A 20,810-nucleotide genomic window follows, 5' to 3' on the forward strand; every position below is an offset into this window, starting at 1 on the left:
TAGCACTACTGTCTATCTACCCAGGTTACTTATACCTTCGGAAGCTAATAATTAATGTGCAACAAGAAAATGGTATTTACACACATATATTGTATCTAGGTTATATTGTAACACATGTAAAATGTATGGGATTACCTGCCATCGGGGGGAGGGAGTGGAGGGAGGGAGGGGATAATTTGGAAAAATGAATAATAAAAAAAAAAAAAAAATGAAAGTCAGAGAAATCTTCATGGAGTTATTGCCATTGAAGCAGTTTTAAATGAGTAGATATTCAATACATCAGGAGAATTTGGGAGAATACTTCAGACCAAGGAACCAGTGTGAACAAAAGCACGAAAATGTATGAGGCCTTTCCATGTTTTTCTAAATCACTGAACTCATTCTTTCTCTTTTTTTTTTTAATTTAAAAAAATTATAATTATAACTTTTTTTTTTGACACAGTACATATGCATAGGTAATTTTTTACAACATTGTCCCTTGCATTCACGTTCCAATTTTTCCCTTCCTTCCCTCCACCCCTTCCCCTAAATGGCAGGCAGTCTTATACATGTTAGATATGTTATAGTATATTTTAGATACAGTATATGTGTGTAGAACCAAATTTCTTATTATACAGGAAGAATGGGATTCAGAAGGTAAAAATAACCTGGGAAGAAAAACAAAAATGCAAACAGTTTACACTCATTTCCCAGTGTTCCTTCTCTGGGTATAGCTGATTCTGTCCATCATTGATCAATTGGAACTGAATTAGATCTTCTCTTTGTTGAAGATATCCACTTCCATCAGAATACATCCTCATACAGTATTGTTGTTGAAGTGTATAATGATCTCCTAGTTCTGCTCATTTCACTCAGCATCAGTTGATTTAAGTCTCTCCAAGCCTCTTTGCATTCATCCTGCTGGTCATTTCTTACAGAACAATAATATTCCATAACATTTATATACCACAATTTATACAACCATTCTCCAATTGATGGGCATCCATTCATTTTCCAATTTCTAGCCACTATAAAAAGGGCTGCCACAAACATTTTGGCATATACAGGTTCCTTTCCCTTCTTTCATATTTCTTTGGAATATGAGCCTAGTACTAGCACTGCTGGATCAAAGGGTATGCATAGTTTGATAACTTTTTGGGCGTAATTCCAGATTGCTCTCTAGAATGTTTGGATTCGTTCATAACTCCAACAACAATGCATTAATTTCTCAGTTTTCCCTCATCCTCTCCAACATTCATGATTATGTGTGTAGTGGTATCTCAGATTGTCTTAATTTGTGTTTCTCAGATCAATAGTGATTTGGAACACTCTTTCATATGAGTAGAAATAGTTTCAATTTCATCCTCTGAAAATTGTCTGTTCATATCTTTTGACAATTTATCAATTGAAGAATGGCTTGATTTCTTATAAATTAAAGACAGTTCTCTATATATTTTGGAAATGAATTCTTTATCAGAACCTTTAGCTGTAAAAATGTTTTCCCAGTTTGTTACTTCCCTTCTAATCTTGTTTGCATTAGTTTTATTTGTATACAAATCTTTTAATTTGATATAATCAAAATTTTCTATTTTGTGATCAATAACGATCTCTAGTTTTTCTTTGGTCACAAATTCCTTCCTCCTCCATAAGTCTGAGAGGTAAATTATCCTATGTTCCTCTAATTTATTTATGATCTCCTTCTTTATACCTAAATCATGGACCCATTTTGGTCTTATCTTGGTATGTTGTGTTAAGTGTGAGTCCATGCCTAATTTCTGCCATTCTAATTTCCAGTTTTCCCAGCAGTTTTTGTCAAATAATGAATTCTTATCCCAAAAGTTGGGGTCTTTGGGTTTGTCAAACACTAGATTGCTATAGTTATTGACTATTTTGTCTTAACAACTTAATTTATTCCACTGATCAACTAGACTATTTCTTAGCCAATACCAAATGGTTTTGGTCACTACTGCTTTATAGTATAGTTTTAGATCAGGTACAACTAGGCTACCTTCATTTGATTTTTTTTTTTTTTTCATTAATTCCCTTGAAATTCTTGACTTTTGTTCTTCCATATGAATTTTGTTGTTATTTTTTCTAGGTCATTAAAATAGTTTCTTGGGAGTCTGATTGGTATAACACTAAATAAATAGATTAATTTAGGAAGTATTGTCATTTTTATTATATTCGCTCGGCCTATCCAAGAGCACTTGACGTTTTTCCAATTATTTAAATCAGACTTTATTTTTGTGGCAAGTGTTTTGTAATTTTGCTCATATAATTTCTGATTTTCCTTTAGTAGATAGATTTCCAAATATCTTATACTCTCGACAGTTATTTTGAATGGAATGTCTCTTTGTATCTCTTGCTGCTGGATTTTGTTTGTGATGTATAAAAATGCTGAAGATTTATGTATAGGATTTATTTTGTATCCTGCAACTTTTCCAAAGTTGTGAATTATTTCTTATAGCTTTTTAGTAGAATCTCTGGGGTTCTCTAAGTATACCATCATATCATCTGCAAAAAGTGATAGTTTGGTTTCCTCATTACCTACTCTAATTCCTTTAATCTCTTTCTCGACTCTTATTGTCGAGGGTAGTGTACAATTTTGAATAGCAATGGTGATATTGGGCAACCTTGTTTCACTCCTGATCTTACTGGGAAAGGTTCCAGTTTATCACCATTACATATGATGCTTACTGATAGTTTTAAATATATGTTCCTGACTGTTTTAAGGAAGAGTCCATTTATTTCTGTACTCTCAAGTATTTTTATTAGGAATGGATGTTGGATTTTGTCAAATGCTTTTTCTGCATCTGTTGAGATGTCATATAGTTTTTGTTAATTTGGTTATTGATATAGTTGATTATGCTAATAGTTTCCCTAATATTGAACCACTCCTACATTCCTGGTACAAATCCTACTTGGTCATAGTGTATTATCCTGGGGATGATTTTCTGTAATCTTTTTGCTAATATTTCATTTAAGATTTTAGCATCAATATTCATTAGGGAGACTGGTCTATAATTTCCTTTCTCTGTTTTCAAACTTCCTGGTTTAGGTATCAGTACCATGTCTGTGTCATAAAAGAAATTTGGTAGGACTCCTTCAATCCCTATTTTTTCAAATAGTTTATATAACATTGGAGTTAATTGTTCTTTAAATGTTTGGTAGAATTCACATGTAAATTCATCTGGTCCTGGGGATTTTTTTATTAGAGAATTGGTTAATAGCTTTTTCTATTTTTTTTTTTTTTTTTCTAAGATGGGACTGTTTAACCAATTTACTTCTTCTGTTAATCTGGGCAAGCTATATTTTTGAAGGTATTCTTCCATTTCATTTAAGTTATCAGATTTATTGGCATAAAGTTGGGCAAAGTAACTCCTAATTATTGCTCTGATTTTCTCTTCATTAGTGGCGAGTTCTCCCTTTTCATTTTTAAGACTAACAATTTGCTTTTCCTCTTTCCTTTTTTAAATCAGATTTACTAAGGGTTTGTCTATTTTGTTGGTTTTTTTGTAGAACCAACTCTTAGTTTTTAAAAATTAATTCAATAGTTTTTTTTACTTTCAATTTTATTAATGTCTCCTTTTATATTTAGAATTTCAAGTTTCATGTTTGTTCTTAATTTGTTCTTTTTCTAGCATTTTTAGTTGCAAGCCCAATTCATTGACCTTCTCTTTCTCTATTTTATGCAAGTAGGCCTCTAGAGAGATAAAATTTCCCCTTATTGCTGCTTTGGCTGCATCCCACATATTTTGGTATGATGTCTCATTATTGTCATTTTCTTGGGTGAAGTTATTATGTCTACAATTTGCTGTTTCACCCAATCATTCTTTAAAGTATGAGATTATGTAGTTTCTAATTATTTTTTGTCTGTTTTCCCCTGGCTTTTTATTGAATGTAATTTTCATTGCATCATGGTCTGAAAAGGATGCATTTAATATTTCTGCCTTACTGCATTTGAGTTTAAAGTTTTTATGTCCTTATATATGGTCAGTTTTTGTATAGCTTCCATGAACTGCTGAGAAGAAAATGTACTCCTTTCTGTCTCCATTTAGTTTTCGCCAAAGATCTATCATATCAAACTTTTCTAGTATTCTATTTACCTCTTTGACTTCTTTCTTATTTATTTTGTGGTTTGATTTATCTAATTCTGAGACTGCAAGGTTCAGATCTCCCACTATTATAGTTTTGCTGTCCATTTCTTCTTGTAGCTCTCATAATTTCTCTTTTAAGAATTTAGATGCTGCACCACTTGCTGCATATAAGTTTAATATTGATAATGCTTCATTATCTATGCTCCCCTTTAGCAAGATATAGTGCCCTTCCTTATCTCTTTTAATTAGACCAATTTTTGCTTTTGCTTGATCTGAGATGAGGATGGCTACTCCTGCTTTTTTGGCTTCACCTCAAGCATAGTAGATTCTATTCCAGCCTTTTACCTTTATTCTGCATGTGTCACTCTGCTTCAGGGGTGTTTCCTGTAAACAAAATATTGTAGAATTCTGGCTTTTAATCCAGTCTGCTAACTGCTTCCTCTTTATGGGAAAGTTTACCCCATTCACATTTATGGTTAACATTCCTAATTCTGTATTACTTGCCATCTTGTTAACCCCTGCTTATGCTTTTCTCCTTTCCTTCCTCTTTACTCCCCTCCCCAATATTAAACTTATCAGTGCCACTTGCTTTTCACAGCCCTCCCTTTTTAGTATCCCTCCCCCACTTCAGAGTTCCTCCCCCTATTTTACCCCTTTTCCTCACAATTTCTGTATTCCCTTCCGTTTAGCTTACTCCTTCCCTTTTCACTTTTCCCTCCCACTTTTCAGTGAAGTGGAAGAAGTTTCACCATAAATCAAATTTGTCTATATTTTTCTCTTTTGTCTTATTCTAATGAGATTATGATACACACTATGTTCATTGTCCTCCATTCTTTCTCTCAAATATAATAGGTTACCTTTGCCTCTTCGTGAGATGTAGTACCACTATTTTACCCTTTTTCTGGTACAATTTCCTTTCCACCTCTAGTTTCTAGAACAAATTTTACTATATGTAAATTATACTATATGTGTTCTTTATATATCTTTATGGCAGAAATACAGTTCTCAAGATTTCTTTTTACATTTTTAGGAATCTCTTGTTCTATATTTAGAGATCAAACTTTTTGTTTAGATCTGGTTTTTTCATCAAGAATAGAGGAAATTCACTTATTTTGTTCAGTGCCCATCTTCTTCCCTGGAAAAAGATGCTCATTTTTGCTGAGTAAGTTATATTTGTTTGCATACCAATTTCTTTATTTTTCAGAATATCATTCCAGGCACTTCGATCCTTTAATGTGGATGCTGCTAGATCCTGAGTTATCCTTATTGTGGCTCCTCCATATTTGAATTAATTTTTTTCTAGCAGCTTGCAGTATTTTTTCTTTCGTCTGATGGTTCTGGAATTTGGCCACTATATTTCTTGGTGTTTTGATTTTAGAGTCCCTTTCAGTAGGTGATTGATGAATTTTTTCAATTTCCATTTTACCCTCTGTTTCTTTTTTTTTTTTTTTTTTTTATTCATTTTTCCAAATTATCCCCTCCCCCCCTCCACTCCCTCCCCCTGATGACAGGTAATCCCATACATTTTACATGTGTTACAATATAACCTAGATACAATATATGTGTGTAAATACCATTTTCTTGTTGCACATTAATTATTAGCTTCCAAAGGTATAAGTAACCTGGGTAGATAGACAGTAGTGCTAACAATTTACATTCACTTCCCAGTGTTCCTTCTCTGGGTGTAGTTATTTCTGTCCATCATTGATCAACTGGAAGTGAGTTGGATCTTCTTTATGTTGAAGATTTCCACTTCCATCAGAATACATCCTCATACAGTATTGTTGTTGAAGTGTATAATGATCTTCTGGTTCTGCTCATTTCACTCAGCAACAGTTGATTTAAGTCTCTCCAAGCCTCTCTGTATTCCTCCTGCTGGTCATTTCTTACAGAGCAATAATATTCCATAATCTTCATATACCACAATTTACCCAACCATTCTCCAATTGATGGACATCCATTCAACTTCCAGTTTCTAGCTACAACAAAAAGAGCTGCCACAAACATTTTGGCACATACAGGTCCCTTTCCACTCTTTAGTATTTCTTTGGGATATAATCCCAATAACAGCAATGCTGGGTCAAAGGGTATGCACAGTTTGATAACTTTTTGGGCATAGTTTACCCTCTGTTTCTAAAGCATCTGGGCATTATCTTTGATAATTTCCTGGAAAATAGTGTCTAGATTCTTTTTTTCATCATATTTTTCAGGGAGTCCAATAATTCTCAGATTTTCCCTTCTGGAGCTATTTTCCAGGTCTGTTGTTTTCCCAAAAAGGTATTTGACATTTTTTCCCATTGTTTCATTTTTCTGGTTTTGCTTGATTGATTCTCACTGTCTTCTGGAATCATTCAATTCTCTTTGTTCGATTCTGATTTTCAATGAAGTATTTCCTTCACTCTTTTTATTTTTTTGTTATCTTTTTCTAATTGTCCAATTGAGTTTTTAGTGAATTGTTTTGTTCTATGGAACTTTTTTCCATTTCGCCAATTTTATTTTTTAGAGAGCTATTTTCTTTTTCCAACTCATTAATTCTGTTTTTCAAGGATTTGATTTCTTTATCCACTCTTATCTTTAAATGAGTGGGATGACTTATCCAGACTTTCTTGCCAGGCTTCCCTTTCCTTTTCCCATTTTTCTTTCTCTTGTGAGAGCCTTTTTTATTTCTTCTATGAGAGTCTTGTGCACTGAAGAGCACATGATATCCTCCTTTGGGGATTCTTCTGGAGGGAATCTGTTTTTAATCTCCTCAGAGTTTAAAGTCTGCTCTCTATCCATATAGAAGCTATCAGTGGTTAGAGTCCTTTTTAATACTTTGCTCATTTTGTCAGAGAAGAATCAAAGAAAACAAACAAACAAATGTAGTCTCCTTTTTTTGCTGGGGGGAGGGAGAGGCTGGATGGTGTTACCAAGCTTGTTCTATAGACTACAGGGGACTGCAGCAAGGCACTAGCAGGCCAGCAATAGCTGCCCAGCGTCTGAACTCTGAGACTGAGGCTCTAAGCATGTGCTGAGATACTCTGGGTAGCGTGGCCAGGTCCTGAGAGACTCTAGCTTTAGTTATAGTCTTTACCTCCTCTGTTTACAGCTTCTCTGCTGATCCTGGCTTGCTGCCAGGACAGAATATTGACACTGTGGTAAAGGTCTTTCCACAGAAACGGCAGATATCGCACCCCTCCCCGTTCTGGTCTGTGCAGTGTGAGCTGCCTGCCAAGCTCTTGATGCCTGCCCTCAGCCTGCACCAGATCTGATCGTCTCCCCCTTGGAGCAAAAACAGACCTTTTCTGGTGAATTTCAAGGATGTCTTCTGTTGATAATTATTTGTGGGGGTTTTTCCAGTCAAGCACTAATTCTGAGGCCTTGTCATGAAATAAATTCTGAGAGCAAAGACAGAGACTCAATAGGTGTGTGTGTCCTCTCCACCATCTTGGCCAGAAGCCCATTTTAATGGTGTTTAAAGAAGCAGGGTATGAGTAAAAAGGGACCCTCTGTGTCTTGTTACTTGTTAAAAAGTCTGAGCACTAAATTTTATATACTTTACTCATAACAACATCTTGAATCTTTAATTAAACAAACTTTTACTGAACACTTATTATATGTAAGGAACTATGGTTCCTTATATGTAAGGAACTATGGTACTGATTAATGGAATCGCAATGAAAACAATAACAGTAACTCATTTAAGTAACACTTCTTAAATTTTGGTAGGCACTCTTCTTGTACAAGCCTTGCAAGAGGCAGTAAAAGCATTTTTGTCTCCTTATTACAGGTGAAGAAATGTTGTAAACTTAAGAGGCATACTTTCTGACTGCTACTAAAAATAATAGCCAACAATGAGGAAGGGAGAACATAGAAAAATGATGTGGAGATGAAATCGAAAACTATGAAGATTGAAATTACTTAGGTGAAAACAGCTCTAATATTCTCTTGATATTACTATCATATATAGCACAGTAATAGGATATTCATATAAAATTCTCAGGTGTTCAAAATCTTTTTTGTAATTTGTTCTTTCTTTTTCTAGTCTTTTTATACCTTACCTTGCCTCTCCTTGCCTCTTCTACTTATTAAGGAATGTTAAGGGGTCCCCTGAACTTGTCTTTTTGAGTTGTCATATTTTCCAGAAACATTGAACCCAGACTATGCAGGCGATCCTAAATGTATTAAGGAAGAACTTCCTCTGGAGCTGACATAATGCGTTTGTATCCCAAGCTGGATTTTCTATATGTCCTTGCCAGTCAATCTGTAATAGGCTGAGAAATTGCTTATATGGCTGGGTCCCTTGTAGATAGTCTAGTAGTTTCCAAATAAAAAGAATGTAGCTTTTGACATTGTTTTGCAAATCACTTTTGGGAGGGATTTTGTCCTTTTTCTTCCTTTTACTGCACCTTTCTCCCTCCTATGCTATACCCCCTTAAGTAGAGATTTCTGGTACATCCTCCTTCCTTTGTCCTGCTATTATAAAAATACAACCTTCTTTATGGATTGTAAATTCTTCAGGTACTACGAGCACATTTATTCTCGTAATAAAACAAGTTTTCATTTAAGTTTCATGAAATTGTTAATTACCTGTTGATACTCTTCAATCCAGAGACACTGGTCTCATTATGCTTTCTCACACCCAGCACTCCATTTCTAGAATCTAGATGTTTTCATTTGGATCTTCCCTCTGTCTGTTTGGAATTCTCTCCCTCCTCATCTTCACATCTTCACTTCCCTAGCTTGCTTCAAGTCTCCACTGAAATTGTGCCATTTATAGGAAGTTTTCTCCAACCTCCACTAATTCTAGTACCTACCAACTGTTTGTACATAGTTGTTTGCATGTTGTCTCTTCTATTAAACTGTGAGAGTAGGAATTGCCATTTACCTTTGTATCCCCAACATTTAGTATGGTTGCTGGAATAAAATAGGTGCTTAGTAAACTTATTGACTGTCATCTGATACTATATAATAAATAGTTAGTACTTTTAAGAACATTTATCCTGATAATTTTTTCCTTTTTTAATCAAGGTAAAATTTATTTTCAGGACTTCTCTTAGAAAGCAAAGAATTAAGTAATACATTTTTTAAAAGATACATACAAAATGGTTTAAATTTTGAAATTTTGTTAGTACTACACACACACACACACACACACACACACACACACACACACACACACATCCCATGTTCTATCTTATGCCCTGATGATAGTGGATAAAAGTTACATTCCAGTACTTTGAAATCTCATTTAACAAAACAAAATAACCTTATTTAGAATCTTAGCTCTACCTCCTCCCTAGTGGTATTCTCAATAAATATTAATGTGGCAAACTCCTGAAAACACTTAGGGCCTTGTTTTCCTCTACAAAATTAAAAACATTGCTAAAATCCTTTTAATTTCATTGCAGCTATGCCAACCATGTGTGAGGTGTGCTTTGTTAGGCTTTGGGAATAGACGTAGCTTCTGTTAGTCTTTGGCCTGAAGATTTTAGTCAAATAAACCAAACCTTTGTAATCCATGCCAAAACTTAATCAGGCCAAGTGAAGTGAACATTTCTAATAATATATTCTATCTATATCTATTTCTATATCCATATATCTCAAGGTATGATAAGAACAGTGCTGTATGCCATAGATTTGGGTTCAAAAAAGCACTTCTGATACTACCTTTGTGACCTGGGACAAGTCACTTCACCTCCCTGGGCCTCAGTGATTTATATGGCTTCTAAGTCAGGCCCTTTCTTGTTCAAGAAGCACAAAACAATATTTGGGAAGAGCCAGAAATTTAAACACAATAACTGAAAATTAAATCAACTAATTTACGATAACAAAAGATAAATTTCATTTCAAGTAAGAATGCAATAAATTTAGCTTTGCCAGATAACTAAATTGATAAAATGATTTGCATTTTTGAAAACCTATTATTTTACCTAGCACAGACAATGTTAACAGGGATTGGAGTTCATATTTTGTAGTGCTCCCAGTAGGAGACAACACACAATTAATTCAGTGAAAGTCAATGTATTTTCTGATGTGCTCTGTATTAAAGCTTCTTGCTTCTGGACTCAGTTCTTGCTATCATTCCTTACCTCCGTACTACAACTCAAGGATATTCAGAAAGATCTCAGGGTCAAGGTGATAGAATGAGAGAGTTTGGGAAGTTGGAGGATAGGGAAACAAATAATTAACCCAAAGATTCCAACTTTTGGGGAAAGAACTCACTATTGATAAAAACTGTTGGAAAAGCTAGAAAGTAATCTGGAAGAAACTAGTCATAGACCAGCATTTCATATTTTATATCAAGATAATGAAAATGGATATGTAATTTAGACATAAAGGTTAAATTAGGGGAACATGAAGAAATTATCTGCCAGATATATGAGTAGGGGAAGAATTTATGATGGAACGAGATAGAAAGATTAATGAAAAATAAAATGACAATTTTGATTACATAAAATTGAAGTTTTTACAGTAACTAAACCATCATATCTAAAATTAGGAGAAAAGGATGAAACCAGAAAAAAAAAATTCATTGTAGCTAAGTTTCATCGAAAAAGGTCTCATTTCGGGTCCATGATTTAGGCATAAAGAGGGAGATAATAAATAGATTAGAGGAACAGAGGATAATCTACCTCTCAGACTTGTGGAGGAGGAAGGAATTTATGACCAGAGGAGAACTAGAGATCATTATTGATCACAAAATAGAAGATTTTGATTACATCAAACTAAAAAGTTTCTGTACAAGTAATACTAATGCAAACAAGATTAGAAGGGAAGTAACAAATTGGGAAAATATTTTTAAAAACAAAGGTTCTGACAAAGGTCTCATTTCCAAAATATATAGAGAACTGACCCTAATTTATAAGAAATCAAACCATTCTCCAATTGATAAATGGTCAAAGGATATGAACAGACAATTCTCAGATGAAGAAATTGAAACTATATCCACTAACATGAAAGAGTGTTCCAAATCACTACTGATCAGAGAAATGCAAATTAAGACCACTCTGAGATACCACTACACACCTGTCAGATTGGCTAAGATGACAGGAACAAATAATGATGAATGTTGGAGGGGATGTGGGGAAACTGGGACACTAATACATTGCTGGTGGAGTTGCGAAAGAATCCAGCCATTCTGGAGAGCAATCTGGAATTATGCCCAAAAAGTTATCAAACTGTGCATACCCTTTGACCCAGCAGCGCTACTACTGGCCTTATATCCCAAAGAAATACTAAAGAGCGGAAAGAGACATATATGTGCCAAAATGTTTGTGGCAGCTCTTTTTGTTGTAGCTAGAAACTGGAAGATGAATGGATGTCCATCAGTTGGAGAATGGTTGGGTAAATTATGGTATATGAAGGTTATGGAATATTATTGCTCTGTAAGAAATGACCAGCAGGAGGAATACAGAGAGGCCTGGAGAGACTTAAATCAACTGTTGCTGAGTGAAATGAGCAGAACCAGAAGATCACTATACACTTCAACAACAATACTGTATGAGGATGTATTCTGATGGAAGTGGAAATCTTCAACATAAAGAAAAGCCAACTCACTTCCAGTCGATCAATGATGGACAGAGGTAGCTACACCCAGAGAAGAAACACTGGGAAGTGAATGTAAATTGTTAGCACTAATATCTGTCTGCCCAGGTTGCATGTACCTTTGGAATCTAATGTTTATTGTGCAACAAGAAAATGATATTCACACACATGTATTGTATCTAGACTATATTGTAACACATGTAAAATGTATGGGATTGCCTGTCATGGGGGGAGGGAATAGAGGGAGGGGAGGATAATTTGGAAAAATGAATACAAGGGATAATATTATAAAAAATATATATATAATAAAAAATTATTAATTAAAAAAAAAAAAAGAAAAAGGTCTCATTTCTAAAAAATATGGGGAACTGAGTAAAATTTGCAAGAATAAGAGCCTTTCCCTAAACTGATATATGGTTAAAAGGTATGAATAGGCAGTATTCAGAAGACACAATTATATTGATATGTTAGGTTCTTACTAAGTGCTAATGAGATAATGAGATAGTGGGTTTTACTAAGTGCTAAGTCGGTACTTGACAATTTTCTAGTTCTGGCCTTTCCTGGTAGTTTGACTTGTGAATTCCTGGGGAAGAGCTTGCGTGCCTAATTGGGAGGAGCAAGCTCATTGGTTGAAGTGGTTCTTCCCAGAAGACCTTGCATTATCCCACGCCCATTCTCTGGGAGGATAAGGAGGGCAGCACTCCAGAGCTCTCTGCAGGAAGGGAACTTACTTCTTTGGACGAGAGTTAATGGCAACTGTCTGGAGACAACAGGAAGAAGAATCTGTCCGAGAGATTTGAGTCGACACAGCAGATCTCCTCCCAGGCACACAAGCTCTTCCCCAGGAATTCACAATATGTTAGTGCTAAGAAATAATTTTGTCAGATTAACCTGTGGCTTCCTGAAAATCTATAGACTTCCAAAGAATTTTACCATCTCTTTCATTTCTTCATAGATGGTACCCTAGTAAATAAAGCTTAAGATGTGGGATAGGGCCTGAATTCAAATATAGTGTCAACAAGTCATTTAAGCTTTATTTGACTACATTTCCCTAACTGTAAAATGGGAATAGTAACAGCACCTACTTCTTAGGGTTGTTGTGAAGATCAAGTTAAATAATATTTGTAAAGCACTTAGCAAATTCTTGCCACATAATAAGCACTATTTAAATGCTTATTCTCTTTGCTCTAGCCTCTGACCAAAGAGATACAATCAGCTACTAAATTTAAGTTTGAAAAGATTCCTTTTATTTATTCAATGCAATTTTAAAGGAATATATATAATTTTATTAAAACTTTTTAGTTTTCAAAACGCACCCCCAACCAAAAATTAAACTCGAAATACAAAAATTAAAAGGAGAAATCAATAAAATTGAAAGTAAAAAAACTATTGAATTAATAAATAAAACCAAGAGTTGGTTTTATGAAAAAGCCAATAAAATAGATAAACCTTTGGTAAATTTGATCAAAAAAAAGAAAGAGGAAAATCAAATTGATAGTCTTACAAATGAAAAGGGGGATCTTTCCACCAATGAAGAGGAAATTAGAGAAATAATAAGGAGTTACTTTGCCCAACTTTATGCCAATAAATTTGATAACTTAAGTGAAATGGATGACTTTCTCCAAAAATATAGGCTCCCTAGATTAACAGAGGAGGAGATAAATTGCTTAAATAGTCCCATTTCAGAAAAAGAAATAGAACAAGCTATTAATCAACTCCCCAGGAAAAAATCCCCAGGGCCAGATGGATTCACATGTGAATTCTACCAAACATTTAAAGAACAATTAGCCCCAATGTTATATAAATTATTTGAAAAAATAGGGGATGAAGGAGTCCTACCAAACTCCTTTTATGACACAGACATGGTACTGATACCTAAACCTGGTAGATCGAAAACTGAGAAAGAAAATTATAGACCAATCTCCTTAATGAATATTGATGCTAAAATCTTAAATAAGATATTAGCAAAAAGACTTCAGAAAATCATCTCCAAGATAATACACTATGATCAAGTAGGATTTATTCCAGGAATGCAGGGCTGGTTTAATATTAGGAAAACTATTAATATAATTGACCATATTAATAATCAAATTAATAAGAACCATATGATCATCTCAATAGATGCAGAAAAAGCATTTGACAAAATCCAACATCCATTCCTACTAAAAACTCTTGAGAGTATAGGAATAAATGGATTATTCCTTAGAATAATCAGGAGTATATATTTAAGACCGTCAGTAAGCATAATATGCAATAGAAATAAACTGCAACCTTTCCCAGTAAGATCAGGAGTGAAACAAGGTTGCCCACTATCACCATTACTATTCAATATAGTACTAGAAACGCTAGCCTCGGCAATAAGAGCCGAGAAAGAGATTCAAGGAATTAGAGTAGGAAATGAGGAAATCAAACTATCACTTTTTGCAGATGACATGATGGTATACTTAGAGAACCCCAAAGACTCTGCTAAAAAACTACTAGAAATAATTCAAAATTTCAGCAAAGTGGCAGGATACAAAATAAATCCACATAAATCCTCGGCATTTTTATATATCACTAACAAAATGCAACAGCAAGAGATACAAAGAGAAATTCCATTCCAAACAAATGTTGAGAGTATAAAATATTTGGGAATCCATCTACCAAAGAAAAGTCAGGAATTATATGAGAAAAATTACAAAACACTTGCCACAAAAATAAAATCAGATTTAAATAATTGGAAAGTTTTCAAAACGCATGTGTGGACAATTCTTCAACATTAGCCCTTGCAAAACCCTGTGTTCCAATTTTCCCCCTCTTATCTCACACCCTCCCCTAGATGACAGGTAATCCAACATATGTTAAACCTGGTAGAAATATATGTTAAATCCAATATATGCATATGTTTTTATACAGTTATTTGCTGCACAAGAAAAAGAAGCAGAATAAAGTGCAAGTAAAGAACAACAAAAAGACTGAAAATATGTTGTGAACCACTCTCAGTTCCCACAGGCCTCTCTTTGGGTGTATATGGCTCTCTTCATCACTGAACAATTGGAACTGGTTTGAATCATGTCATTGTTAAAAAGAGCCATGTCCATCAGAATTGATCATCGTATAGTATAGTCTTCTTATTGCCGTGTATGATGATCTCCTAGTCCTGCTCATTTCACTTACCATCAGTTCATGTAAGTCTCTCCAGGCTCCTCTGAAATCATCCTGTTGGTCATTTCTTACAGAACAATAATATTATATAACATTCATATACCATAACTTCTTCAGCCATTCTCCAATTGATGGGTACCCCTTCAGTTTCCAATTTTTTGCCATTACTAAAAGGGCTGCCACGAACATTTTTTGCACATGTGGGTCCCTTTCCCTCCTTTAAGATCTCTTTGGGATATAAGCACAGTAGAAACACTGCTGGATCAAAGGACATGCAGACTTTGATAACTCTTTGAACATAGTTTGATATTGCTCTCCAGAATGGTTGGATCTGTTCACAGTTTCATCAACACTGTATTAGTGTTCCAGTTTTCCCACATCCCCTCCAACATTCATCATTATCTGAGAGGTGTGTAGTGATATCTCAGAGTTGTCTAAATTTGCATTTCTTTGATCAATAGTGATTTCATATTCATGTAGTTAGTGGCAGTGCAGAGAGTTGTGGGAATCCCCTTTTTGATAGGAGAGACAGGTCCAATGTGAAAGAATTCACGAACCCGAAATATTAGTGGCAAAAAAGGAAATATTATTGGCACTGAGAAGTCAGCTTTGCTAGGAAGACTGACTTCCTCAGTGACAAGGTCCTGGTAGAGAAATAACAAGGTTTTCACTGAGAAGAAGGTTTCTTCACAGTGGGCAGGAGTCTTGGTAGGTCCCTTGGCATGGCATAATTCCTACTCTGGACTTCTGCAAGGATATGAGTTTAAAATTGCCTTTTTTATAGGAATTGAATTTTATAAGAAATTGAATGAGATTCCTTCAATGTTGTCACTGCCCCTAGGCCTAGATTTCTAGTTGAATGAGACCACTTAAGTTTGAGCTAAGTAGGAGTGGTCCTGGACAAATTTTCTATTCAATAGAGGGTGCAGCTAGTCGCTACCAAGATAACAGAATGAAGCAACTTTATCTTGATTCCCTGATGTGGGCCTCTCCCAGAGGGGAGTTTCTCAGAGTTCACCCCCATGGCTTCCTCTCTATAGTCAGGGAGGACAGTTTCAGGGTTCATCCCCGCCAATATGACCAAAAATAGTTTCAGTTTCTTCATCTGAAAATTGTCTGTTCATATCCTTTGACCATTTATCAATTGGATTTGATTTCTTGAATTCTTATAAATTTGAGTCAGTTCTTTATATTTTAGAAATGAGGCCTTTATAAAATATATTTAAATATTAATACAAAAATGTTTTTCCAATTTATTGCTTCCCTTCTAATCTTGTCTGCATTAGTTAAATGAATATTTTTATACTATGAAATCAGTGATATTCTATTAACTGTTTTTAATAAAAACCAAGGGTTACATACTTTTTTTTTTTGGTAAGAATCCTTAAATAAAGGATTAATTACCTTTGTATTATTTTGGCTAATTTTGTTCTATTTACTGATGCAGACTGGATTGGAACAACTGACTTGAAATCTGTGAATGACTGGAGCCAAACAAACACAGCAGGCTTGAGACTGGAGAGTCATGATACAAACAGAAGTTTAATTTCAGAGTGAGGAAAATAATATTTGCAAATGGAAGTCCTCAAGGCCTTGGGTTACTGTTCCCATATTGTTTCAAGTTTTGGGGGTCATGTCTGTGTGTCCCAGAGTGGTGAATGGTCACTATTTAATAAAAAAAACTGGAGATATCTCTTAAGAGCAAAACAAAAGTTTATTGTACATTTTCATGAGAAGCCGGTGTCCCTCCAGTCAGGCAAGCAATCAAAAGGAGGAGGCACCTTTTTGGGACAGGTTTTATACTTTAAATAGTCCCTAAATAGCCCTCCTACTAATGATCATCATCCTCATTGGCTGAAGGTCTTACATTCTAAATGTAGGAACTATCCAGGAAATTGAACTTTGGTCAATAAGGATTGAATTAGGGAGAAAATGATGTCATTGGAGGGTAGCCTCCAATGAAAGGGACTTGGGCATGTCCTTGAGCCCATTGGCTCAAGGACTTTCAGGCCTACTCCAACTCTAAAGTAAATGAAGCCATATTTGATTTTCACAATTTCTTCTCATTCATGTCCACCCTGCAAAAAACCAGTTAGGTGATGGAAACAAGAGTGCAATATCTGTCAGTGACAAAGGAGCAGGATTGTGAATATGTGATGAATGACCTTGGAAATATAGGGGGACCTAAGTTCACCTCAGTGAACCCCTGGTGCTGGTCCAAGCATTACACATTGTCAGAGGATGATATCCTGAGTGCAAATATTGGTATGCCAAATTCAGAGCACAGCCTGCTTGATATACCTCTGTTCTGGGAAAAAGATTATCTCCAAAATATGTTGACATTGAGAACAAATAAATTTATGTGACTAAACATCTTAAAACTCTTATTAAAATCTCTTAAAGAAATAATTTTGCTTAATAGTATGACATGTATACAGCAAAATAAAATTCTTATATTGGTTATAACCAGAAATTATTGTAATACTCTGGATAAAAAGTGGAACCAGGGTGCTGCAAATTTTTTTTCCATATATATATATTTAATAGCTTTTTATTGGCAGAACATATGCATGGGTAATTTTTCAACATTGACTCTTGCAAAACACTTCTGTCTAGCTTTTCCCCTCCTTCCCTTTACTTCCTCCCCTAGATGGCAGGCAGTCTCATCCATGTTAAACATGTTAAAGGATATCTTAAATACAATATATGTGTACATATTTATACGGTTCTCTTGTTGCACAAGAAAAATCTGGTTTAGAAAAGTAAAAGTTACCTGGGAAGAAAAACAAAAATGCAAGCAGTCCATACCCAGTGTTCTTTAGCTGGGTGTAGCTGGTTCTGTTCATCATTGATCAATTGCAACTGAATTGGATTCTCTCATTGCCAAAGATAGCCACTTCCATCAGAATTGATCCTCATATAGTATTGTTGTTGAAGTGTATAACGATCTCCTGGTTCTGCTCATTTCACTTAGCACAGAACACTGGAAATTTAAATGGATAAAATAGAATAAGTACATGAAAAATTGTGAAAGATTGACAAGATTTGCTAACTGCATAGGAAGTGAGGTTGGTGGGAGGAACAATCAAGGATGACTAACTAATAAGTATGATGATTTCAGTAGAAATAGGGAAGTCTTAGGTTTTGAAGAAAAGATAATGACTTCATGGCTTCTGTTTGGACTTGTTAAGTTTGAGAGAGTCTTTTATGTAAAAGAATGTAGGGAGACTAGAGGAGGATTAAAAACAAGAACCTTGAAATGACACCTCTGGGTCAGGAGGATATTCCAGAAAAGAGAGATGAGCTTGACTTGTCTCATTGTTCTAGAATACTTTCCTTTATTAGTTTAGTTCTATTTATTTAGCTTAGTATTGGGATTTAATAAAAAACTTGGAATTCATTAAATATTTAACAAAAGGGTTTTTTTTTTGTTTTGTTTTGTTTTTTTAGTTAGTTCTAATATAGCAAGAATATGCAACAAGGATCCAGTAGCACCTAACTTCTATAAATCTTTGTCACTATAGAAATGTGCCTGATAATCAGGATAGATTATAGTTTTGAGATATCCACTAAGTTAGAGAAGTGCAACCCCACATAGCTAGAGGCCACTAGGAAGCTCCATTGGAGAAGGTCCTTTTTGAAATCTGTCCTTCCTGGAATTATTCATATTGCCTTTTCTTAATATTTGGGAGGGAAAGAGTCAGAGGGGGAAGATTGGAGCTTTCAATGCTTCAAGGTCCTAAGAATCTTCAAGAAGACCTTCCTCCATTTAAATGTTTTAAGGGCTTGATGATGAATAATCATCTTATCCTAGCATAGTATATATCTGGAAAAAATAAAAATAAAAAAAAAAATACACTCCTTCCCTTCACCAAGAATCAACATAAAGAAAAGACAAAAGGAAAAAATGTGGAAGAAAACAAAAGCCAGAAACCCTTAAGCTTTTCTCTCCTCATTCAGATGGACCAAGTTTTAGATTACAGTGATATGGACCATGAGGTGGGTGATGCTAAATCTTTGCAATTTACAGTGGATCTCTTAAGGTTGTGATGATAAACTGGAGCAGTGGTACCAGGGATATTAGGGACATAGCACAGAATGATAACATTTCCGACACAGATCTCCTGATGTAAGAGGTGATAACAGTGAGCAGAAACAACACCAGAACATCAGGACTAAAGTGCAGCTGATACTTCTAGCACAGACAACAATTCTTCATATTATTAGGGTCATCTGTAGTAAAATGACTTATGAGGTCATAAGCCTCTTGCATGTAACTTCTCCTGGTATTTGAGATACTAAGGCTCTTTCAAACTGCTTCCCATTCAGTATTTACTGATTTACCCACCAAAAACTTTCCCCTTCATGAGAGCCACAACAGAGGAGTGATATGAAATCTTCACTTGATGTGAAATCTTTCACAGGGGCTATATAAGAACTTTTCTTTTCTCTAATCTGAGGGCTCAGAATTGCTACCAAATTATCTTGAATATCCTCATTTTTCCCAAGGAAATATATATCCAACATCATTAGATAGTGAGTTTCATTTCCCCCTTACTTTAAAAAAGCTGATAATACCATTTCTTGGTTTCTCCAAACCATTCTGAGAAGGAACTGTCTGAATTATCCCAGAGTAAAGATAGCCATGTCAGTAGGATTTGAGTTACTTGTCTAAGGTATATGGAACCCTTTAAAGAAGGCAAAAACTTTCAAACCAAGGTTATTCCGCCCTGGGGGAGAAACAAGTCTGTTTCTCTATAGAGCTAGATCCTAGAAATTACTAGACAAAATAGCCCTTTCCCTTTGACTTGTCACAGACCTGGCTTTTGGGAGATTTGACACCTGACTTAGGCAGTCAGGTATATGGTGGTATACCTCTTGATTTGTTTAGCAATTGGAGATTGCCATTTGCCATTTGGGGGACAGATTGAGAACCACTTGAGTTAGATGGCTGTTTTGATTGATGACAAGGGGAGCCTATTATTTCTGTACAATTAGGGTCCCCTCGATTCCCCGTCAGGGAGCCAAATGATGAGATTCGGCATAGGGCAGGGAGTTGTGGAAACCTCCTTCTGGTCAACGCAGGTCCTTCATAAATGAATTTACGAATCCAAAAACTTAAACTGGCAAAAGAAGTTTATTATTAAAGATCTAGCAGAGAAGGTTTCTAGCAGAAAAATCCTGATAGAGAAGTGAGTAAGGTCTTGCTAGGGAAATAGGTGAAAGAGATAAAGAGAAAGTAATGCTGAAAGAGAATGTCATTTCAGCGGGCAGAGAGCTGCAGCTATGCCAAGGGAAGAGAGTTTCCTTGGCATGGCATGTTAGGTCCTCTGCAAGGAGTTGAGCTGAAGGAAGCTTCTTTTATGGGCAGTTCTTGGTGGGGGCTGGGAGCAATTTGAGCTGAATCAGAATAGAGAATCTTGGAATTAAATGAGTGTCCCTTGACTAATCCAACTCAATAGAGTTGGATAGAAATCTCAATCTCAAGCTCAGGCTAAGTAGGAGTGGTCTTGAACTCAACTAATTCCACCCAGATAACAGAATGAAACCTATTCTTTCCCCTAAAACCTGACTGAATGGGCTGGACTGTGGACATTTTGGGGTTGAATTCTCCTTTGTCCCTCACATGGATCACTTATGGATCTAGGATTTCTGTCACAATTGCCTCATTTGTAGTGGTCAACAGCATATTGTCAGTATAACTGTGTACACCATTGAGTTCAGAAAGGGAGGCATCTTTTTCAGGTTGCTCTACATCATACTGTGCTGCCATGACAGAGATCAGTAACCATATATGCCACTCACTGTGATATATTACATTGATGAGATTAGGAACAAATATACTGATAAGCATGGCAACTTCATTTAGCTCCCTTTAGTATAAGCTGCTAGGTGTCATCTAACTTCCTCGTAGGCACTATAGGCATGTTGTATAAGGATAGCTAATACAACAAAGTATTCCAGCTTCCATCATGTTAGAGAAGAAATAATCTTACATTCTCCCAAGATCTGTTCTTGTTTTGCATTGATTACTTCAGATGGCTAAGAAACTCTAAAGATTAC

At 35.3% G+C, this 20,810-nt stretch overlaps 1 protein-coding gene across 5 annotated transcripts in view; it reads left to right on the forward strand.

Moving 5' to 3' along the window:
• BRMS1L (BRMS1 like transcriptional repressor) overlaps nucleotides 1-20,810 on the forward strand; it is a 166,292-nt gene that overhangs the window by 38,743 nt on the left and 106,739 nt on the right. The gene's annotated exons all lie outside the window — the stretch shown is intronic.

Source organism: Sminthopsis crassicaudata, chromosome 2 (genome assembly GCF_048593235.1).
Source record: "Sminthopsis crassicaudata isolate SCR6 chromosome 2, ASM4859323v1, whole genome shotgun sequence".
Classification (NCBI taxonomy): domain Eukaryota; kingdom Metazoa; phylum Chordata; class Mammalia; order Dasyuromorphia; family Dasyuridae; genus Sminthopsis; species Sminthopsis crassicaudata.